The sequence below is a fragment of the Spinacia oleracea genome, chromosome 3 (assembly GCF_020520425.1).
Source record: "Spinacia oleracea cultivar Varoflay chromosome 3, BTI_SOV_V1, whole genome shotgun sequence".
Lineage (NCBI taxonomy): Eukaryota > Viridiplantae > Streptophyta > Magnoliopsida > Caryophyllales > Amaranthaceae > Spinacia > Spinacia oleracea.
The window spans coordinates 38,490,161-38,499,451 of NC_079489.1; the positions used below are offsets into that span (position 1 = coordinate 38,490,161).

The 9,291-nt window shown below is 36.7% G+C and overlaps 1 pseudogene; it reads right to left on the minus strand.

Moving 5' to 3' along the window:
* Positions 1–6,981: 6,981 nt before the first annotated feature.
* On the minus strand, positions 6,982–8,960 carry LOC130469642 (photosynthetic NDH subunit of subcomplex B 1, chloroplastic-like; annotated as a pseudogene).
* Between the last annotated feature and the right edge of the window lie 331 nt (positions 8,961–9,291).

The window sequence follows — 9,291 nt, forward strand, 5'->3', positions numbered from 1 at the left end:
ACTCGTTAGTTCATTATCGGCCACATTTTGACTAAAATGGCTATTTTCGGTTCCAACTTTCAACTAAAGAACTTAAATAAGTATTTTAAAGTCTTTACATGGTTGATACACTTATTTTTATATTTCAAATACTAATTCTCACCCATTTTGGTGAAGTTATGCACATTTAAGACTCATTTGATCATTATCGGCCACATTTTGACTAAAAAGGCTAATTTCGGTCCCAACTTTCAACTAATGAACTTATATGAGTATTTTAAAATCTTCCCATGTTTAATACACTTAGTTTTATGTTTCAAAGACTCATTCTCACCCATTTTGGTGAAGTTATGCACATTTAAGCCTCGTTAGTTCATTATCGGTCACATTTTGACTAAAATGGCTAATTTCGATCCCAACTTTCAACTAATGAACTTATATGAGTATTTTAAAGTTTTTCCACGTTTAATACACTTATTTTTATGTTTCAAAGACTCATTCTCACCCTTTTTGGTGAAGTTATGCACATTTAAGACTCGTTAGTTCATTATCGGCCACATTTTTACTAAAATGGCTACTTTCGGTCCCAACTTTCAACTAAAGAACTTAAATAAGTATTTTAAAGTCTTTACATGGTTGATACACTTAGTTTTATATTTCAAATACTAATTCTCACCCATTTTGGTGAAGTTATGCACATTTAAGACTCATTTGATCATTATCGGCCACATTTTGACTAAAAAATCTAATTTCGGTCCCAACTTTCAACTAATAAACTTATATGAGTATTTTAAAGTCTTCCCATGTTTGATACACTTAGTTTTATGTTTTGAAGACTCATTCTCACCCTTTTTGGTGAAGTTATGCACATTTAAGCCTCGTTAGTTCATTATCGGTCACATTTTGACTAAAATGGCTAATTTCGGTCCCAACTTTCAACTAATGAACTTATATGAGTATTTTAAAGTTTTTCCACGTGTAATACACTTAGGTTTATGCTTCAAAGACCCATTCTCACCTTTTTTGGTGAAGTTACGCACATTTAAGACTCGTTAGTTCATTATCGGCCACATTTTGACTAAAATGGCTATTTTCGGTTCCAACTTTCAACTAAAGAACTTAAATAAGTATTTTAAAGTCTTTACATGGTTGATACACTTATTTTTATATTTCAAATACTAATTCTCACCCATTTTGGTGAAGTTATGCACATTTAAGACTCATTTGATCATTATCGGCCACATTTTGACTAAAAAGGCTAATTTCGGTCCCAACTTTCAACTAATGAACTTATATGAGTATTTTAAAATCTTCCCATGTTTAATACACTTAGTTTTATGTTTCAAAGACTCATTCTCACCCATTTTGGTAAAGTTATGCACATTTAAGCCTCGTTAGTTCATTATCGGTCACATTTTGACTAAAATGGCTAATTTCGATCCCAACTTTCAACTAATGAACTTATATGAGTATTTAAAAGTTTTTCCACGTTTAATACACTTATTTTTATGTTTCAAAGACTCATTCTCACCCTTTTTGGTGAAGTTATGCACATTTAAGACTCGTTAGTTCATTATCGGCCACATTTTGACTAAAATGGCGAATTTCGGTCCCAACTTTCAACTAAAGAACTTAAATAAGTATTTTAAAGTCTTTACATGGTTGATACACTTAGTTTTATATTTCAAATACTAATTCTCACCCATTTTGGTGAAGTTATGCACATTTAAGACTCATTTGATCATTATCGGCCACATTTTGACTAAAAAAGCTAATTTCGGTCCCAACTTTCAACTAATGAACTTATATGAGTATTTTAAAGTCTTCCCATGTTTGATACACTTAGTTTTATGTTTCGAAGACTCATTCTCACCGTTTTTGGTGAAGTTATGCACATTTAAGCCTCGTTAGTTCATTATCGGTCACATTTTGACTAAAATGGCTAATTTCGGTCCTAACTTTCAACTAATGAACTTAAATGAGTATTTTAAAGTCTTCCCATGTTTAATACACTTAGTTTTATGTTTGAAAGACTCATTCTCACCATTTTGGTGAAGTTATGCACATTTAAGCTTCGTTAGTTCATTATCGGTCACGTTTTGACTAAAATTGCTAAATTCGATCCCAACTGTCAACTAATGAACTTAAATGAGTATTTTAAAGTCTTTTCATGTTTAATACACTTAGTTTTACGTTTCAAAAACTCATTCTCATCATTTTGGTGAAGTTATACACAATTAAGCTTCGTTAGTTCATTATCGGTTACGTTTTGACTAAAATGGCTAATTTCCGTCCTAACTTTCAACTAATGAACTTAAATGAGTATTTTAAAGTCTTCTCATGTTTAATACACTTAGTTTTATGTTTCAAAGAATCATTCTCACCCATTTTGGTAAAGTTATGCACATTTAAGCCTCGTTAGTTCATTATCGGCCACATTTTGACTAAAATGGCTTATTTCGGTCCCAACTTTCAACTAATGAACTTCAATAAATATTTTAAACCCTTTAAAAGTTTAATACATTTAGATTTATTTTTAAAAGATTCATTTTCACCTACTTTGGTCAATTTATGCACATATAAGACTCGTTTGATCATTATAGGTCAAATTTTCACTAAAATGGGTTATTTCGATCCCAACTTTCAACTAATGAACTTAATTGACTATTTTAAACCCTTTACAAGTTTAATACACTTAGCTTTATGTTTCAAAGACTCATTCTCAACCACTTTGGTGAAGTTATGCACATTTAAGCCTCGTTAGTTCATTATCGGTCACATTTTGACTAAAATGGCTAATTTCGGTCCCAACTTTCAACTAATGAACTTATATGAGTATTTTTAAGTCTTTCTATGTTTAATACACTTAGTTTTATGTTTCAAAGACTCATTCTCACCCATTTTATAATTTTTTCTCGTTTGAACAATTCTATCAAATTAAGAATTTCCACTCTTTAAGATTTTGTAAAGTAGTACTACTTACTCACTCTGATGTTTTCTGTTGATAAGATGTAAGCATTCGAGGAAAGACAAGTATCATATTCAAAAACAGAAAATAAAATAAAATAAGTGAAGACCGGAAAGTTTTGATATCATACAATTTCATAATAAGTTGATAACAAAAGCCATTATTATATTGTTGCGTAAAGCTACCTGATCATGCCATGATCTTGATTAGTTCTAGCCACAGGATTGATCATACCATCAATTATCTCAACCTTGGGAGACTGAGTACCCATTGATGCTCGATAACGAGAGATGTGAAGGAAATAATGCCCTTGGTCCAAGTATGCATTCTATGTTAAGTCTAATAAATGCGGTTCAGTATTAATTAACAAGTTAATAATTCAGTGAGATCAAGTGAGCTGAATGCCTAGCTAGAGGCCGCTTCAGTTCAAGTGGAATTAATGATATTAATCCACAGCTTACTCTTGACTGAACCCGTAGGGTCACACAAATAGTATGTAAACGGATCAAGTATTTAATGGCATTAAATACTCCATCTATGAATATTCGGAACCAACGGATCTTGGTTTCAGTGGGAGCTAAGATCGTCACAGGCAAGAAATGAATACTCCGGAAACGATGATATTGCCGGAAACGGAAATATGGATCGTATCGGAAATATAAATATTATCCAAGTCGTAGATGTTGCCGGAAACGGAAACATGGTACGTATCGGAAAATATTATCGGAAATGGAAATATTGCCAGAATCGGAAATATTGCCGGAAACGGAAATATTGTCAGAATCGGAAATATTACCGGAATCGGAAAATAATTCCGGAAACGGAAATATTAAATATTTGTTCGAAACGGAAATTAATTCCGGAATCGGAAATATTAAATATTGTTCGTATCGGAAATGAATTCCGGAATCGGAAAATTTAATCGGAAGCGCATCGTACGAATAAGCATCGGACGAGGCCTGCCGGACGAGGCCCAGCACGAAGCCAGGCCATCGCAAAGCAAGCCAAGCGCGCCGCACAAACAGCCTCGCCAGGCCCAGCACAAGGCCAGGCCCAGCAGGCTGCGCAGCGCGCACAGCACGCGCAGCGCGCAGCGCGCGCGGGCGCTGCGTGGGCTGCTGCTCGCGCGCACGCATGGGGGCCCATCGTGGCTGCCGTGCGTGTGTGTGCAAGTGTTTGTGTTCGTGCACGTTTCCTAAAACATGCAGAGTTCGGTTAATGATTAAATTCCTAATTCTATTTGATAAATTAATTGAATTAGAGTTCTTGTAGGATTCTAGGTTTAATTAATTTGTATCTGAATAGGATTTCGATTCCCTTTCCATACCCCTATAAATATGAGGCTAGGGCTCACAATTTATAACAAGTTTCAAAGTATTCAAAGTGAGTTTTTGAGAGAAAAATTCAGTCACACATTTGCCTATAAAGTGCCGAAAATAATAGTACCTTAAGGGCGATTCTAGTTGGTCAATCTTAAGGCGGATCCGGACGTGCTGTGGAATATCTACGGAGGGACGACACTTGGAGTCCTAAAGACTTGTTCTTGTTCGGTTCGGGCGCAGCTAGGGAAGGCACGCAACAAAGTGTATGCATCTAAACTATGCTAAATGATTATGTGTAAATAATATGTTTTCCTGGCTTTATGGTTTTTCCGCATGATTTATGAATTGTCATATGTATCATAACCTAACAGTGGTATCACGAGCCCCTTATTATTTTCATAATCTAAATTGCATGAACATGGTTAAATATTACAAATTTGCAAGAATTAAAAGGGGTGATTAATTTTCGTAATTGTTAATTAATTGCAAATTGCGTTTATTTAATTATACGTACGCAGTTTTTCGGCAGTTTCTTCGTTACTCATCCGAATTGAGTGATTTTTGTGTCAATTCCGCATGTAAAAGGCATTCTAAAATTTTGACAAAAACAGTATTTTTCTGCCGAACCCAGAATTCTCAAATTCGAAGCCTAACTATGACTTTTCGAAGGTTTTAGTTTTTCGAATGCAAAATTTCGTAAATTTAAGATGTTAAATTAAATATTTGCGATTCTTGTTGATAAATCTTGAATTTTTGATTGACCTACTGCATATGTTTAACAAGTTTGAATGCCTAGTCTTGTTAATTATGCAATCTAATTTGTAATTATGATTAATTTGTTGAAAATTAGAATAATTTAGAATTAATTTGATTTTCATAATTAATTGTAATTTAATTAGAAACCTATGATTAAAAACCACCATAAAAATTGTAAATTTATGATAAATTTTAAATTTTTATGACCTAGACTTGAATCCATAACAATCGGAAATCAATTGGATAATAAATTTTCGATTTTTCGCCCTAAAATTATGAAATTAATATTATTTATTAATTTGTCATTAATTTTAAATATAAATTTTAAATTTTATGCGATTCGTTCATAAAACTTGCACGCACGAAGCAATGGACGCTTCGTGTTACCCTTAAGGGGTGTTGTATAATGCGGGCATGCGACGACGAGCAAGGGAGCTCGTCGCCCGTGCGGCACGAATGCAATGAGCAAGGGCGTAGTGCACGAGCACAAGGCAGCAGCCCTGCCTTGTGTCGTGTGCCACGAGCAATGGACGAATGGGCATGGGCGAAGGGCGAGCCAAGGCAGTCGCGTGTGGGCAGCAAGCGAGCTGCGCCACAACGCGCGCTGCCTCGCACAAGAGCGCGCAGCCTCGCGCGCAGCGAGCGCAAGCTCGCGTGCCACGAGCGCTGCGCCCAGCATTGCTCGCGCGCACAGCGAGCGATGTCGCCCGCCCAGCGAGCGATGTCGCGCGCCCAGCGAGCGATGGCTCGCGCGCCCAGCGAGCGATGTCGCGCGCCCAGCGAGCGATGGCTCGCGCGACCAGCGAGCGATGTCGCCACTAGTGGAAAAAACCCCTATTGTAGCCCCCTTGTTGAGGGGGGCATACATAAGCGCGCCTCAATAACCACTTAATCAACGCGGGTCAAACCTTTTACTAACAGGTTGAAGGGGGCTTTTTGGGTGTTCGCTTCTATAGAGGTTGTTGAAGGGGGCTTTTAATAGCCCCCCTCAATAAACACTATCTAAAAGGGTGGGCTTATGTTTGTTCGCTTCAACAGGGATTCACAACATTTAATTTAATTAAAACTTCTCAACGCCAAACCTTCTCACCCTAAACCTTCTATCCAACGCAACGCATCTGAAGGCGATCGACTTCTCAGCTCTCCTCACCCCGCGATTCCACCACCACCATCACCACCACCACCTTCCTCACCGCGCGGCTCCACCACCACCATCTGAAGGCGAGTTACCCCCGACCGTCGTGTTTCCTACCTCCGTGCGACTCTGTTTCACACAATCTGTCAAGGTTAGTTTCTATTCGATTCAGTTTCTAAGACCATGAATTCCAGTATTTACTGCTTGAGTGCGACCTACAAATTGGGGTTTTGGCCGAGTCTAATGGAATGAATTGAAGTTGAAGATGAAATGATGATGAGTACATAAATCTTAGGTCTATGTTGTTTTTTCAATCTTCTTTTTGTAGATTTGGATTGTGGGGTTCGTTTGCCCCTTAGATACCCTTAAGTTGAATGTGTGTGCAGATGTGCTAGATCTAGTTCACCTTCGAATTGGTTCTCCTAAAAAGGCAGAATGTTGTAGTCTTGTTAGTAACCTAGTGGTCATGTGTGTGGTCAAAATTTGTTGTATACATGTGTGTGGTCAGAATATATACACTTAGACTGCATTCTTACAGTGTTATCTTTCAAAACAACTGCTCAGATGCAACTGTGACGAAGATTCAATGTTTCGGAATTGCTAGATTTGCATAGTTTTTACACGGAAGTGTGCTATAAGTTAACTTTTGCTTGTACTGGGATTCTGAGAATGAAGGTTCACTATCTGTGGCTTTGTATGAGTAAAAAGGGGGGGGGGGGTGATTGAAGTGATAGTGATAGTGAGAATCGGTCTTGATTGCTTTCTGATTTCTAAGAACTAAAACTAGAGGTTGATGTCTGTTGTTTTCTGATTTCTAACAACTAATAAGAATCAAATGATTCCTGACCAGGTGTTGTTATAAACACGATGCTTGTTTCTTCCCCAACAATTTCCTCCACATCTTCCCTTAGTTTCTCATGTGGCTTTAGTTTAAGTAAAAACAAACTTACATTGTCTGAGCTAGTAAAAATTGCTTCCAAAAAACTACATATTTTCCCTTTTCTGCTCCTGCTTCTTTATATTTAGCTTCCACAGCTTCTTTCAGCTTCCTTGAAATTGAAACCTTTAAGGGGGAAGCTAGATGTTGTGGTATGTCCTTAACTGGCCGGCCTAACCATTCAATCATCTGATGGTACCTAGTGTAACATTAAAATCCCATAAGAAAAATAAGGAATTGAGTTTTGCTTATGTATTAGTTGTATTCTGTCAAACTAAAATCTCTCACATGTTATATCCTCCTCCTGAAAGGTTCATACTGTCTGGTGTAAATGTTTCAGACAGAAGGAGTCCAGCTCCTGCTGCATTTACATTGGGATAAACATAGCTAACTCCATCTCTGGCTGTTGTCATGAACAAAAATGCTGCATGCCCTAATCCTGCTAGTTTTGTAGACAGTACCATGTCATAATATCTATTCTGCAAGAAAATCCAAAAAGAAATAAGCTATTTCAGTTTGTATAATGTCTACTCTCTTTCTATGAGTATGTAGTTCTGATTTTCAAGATTTTCTATTGCTTGATCTTTTGAATCCTGTTCTGTGATCCATTTTAACTGTGATGGTAATCCCAATATGCTACAAGATATTAACAGTTGGAAGGTATGATGCTTAAGGGAAAAAAATGGGTGACCAACCTTAAGAAGTCCAAGCATGTCAGTGTACTCAGGATCAGGAAAGTTATCATCAAGATCATAAACAGTTGCCCACCTCACATTTTTATTCATTTATAAGTCTGTTTACTCCTAGCTGATGTAATTATATCAATCTGAACACCAGGGTACCTATCCTTGATCAACTGAATTGCTGGGAAGAAAAGCAAGTTATCATAAACACCACCAGAAACTACACAGCACCATCTCCTGACATCTCCTCTCACCTTTGATCCCAATGATGCAACCTCAACTGCATATCCCTGTGGGAACTTGAGGAACCCGTATGGGTTTTCGGGATTATCCCGTGGATACGAGTCCTCATCTTTCTGGCAGTCTCATTGGCTTTCTGGCATTTGTTTTCATGATCCTGCTTAACTTTCTAACATGGAAGATAATTTATTTTTTATAGATGGTTGCTTTTATAGAGATGTTAACCTGTCTCCCTTAGAGGAATACACTACCTATTTTGTGTTTGCACTTTGCAAGGATCTTCTGCCTCGAGGTGGTAGATTTCACTTGATAACTACTAAAGAATTTTCATATGAGAAATGTACAGTTGTGTTCTTGTTTTGGGATTATTAGAAAATTGTCTCTTACTATAGAAAAATATTATCTGAATTATTGTGTGATTTTGACCTACTAGTCTATTACCATTTTATCCTCAACTTGGATCAAGGCAACCTAATTATCATACATCTAGACTTTGTGCATTTGTTTCTTAATATGCTGTGAAATATAAATTAAAGCCGGAAAATGTCAGCATGATTTCCAGAGCTTTTTATATTGTCCTGGTAATTAGAGGGGGAGTTTTATAGTATGTTTGGAAACTCGAAGGTAATGGGGTAAACTATATTACAAAGAAAACAACTATAGATGTCTGAATTAATTTGCTTATTTTCTTGGAGGGAAACTTTGCAGAAAAATATGTGCATATCTTCTACCCTAATATGGTCAAATTAGTTTTTCACGGTTTGCTTTCAATATTTATGGAAAAATTGAGTATTTTACCAATCAAATAATGGAAAAATTATTGATTTTGACAGCCTTACTTTTCTAGTGTAATCCCCAATGTCACACTTCCATATATTTCAACATTGCTGGTTCCCAAATACAGTGTTGGTGAAAACTGAAAAGAGCATGAAATCACCATACTTTTGCAGGTTTGTGAAGTTGATCCAGGTTTATATCGATAATGCAATTGGTTGGTGAGAGACTTACAGGGGACGCTGGAACTGGTAGCACCTTCTGTTCATGCAGGGGAAGCTGCTTGTATATGAACCATCCATTCTTGTGAATAGCACTTTTCAGGTATTGAATTGTATGTGCTATTAGTGTTATTAGTTTATTACCATTTCTTATAGTAACCTGGTTAAAACCAACAAAAAAAAATATGTTGGGACCTCTGCAGAATAAGGTAACCTAGTGACCAATAATCTGTGCTTATTTTAATTAGTAAGCAGTGAAGACAACCAAACTCCAAG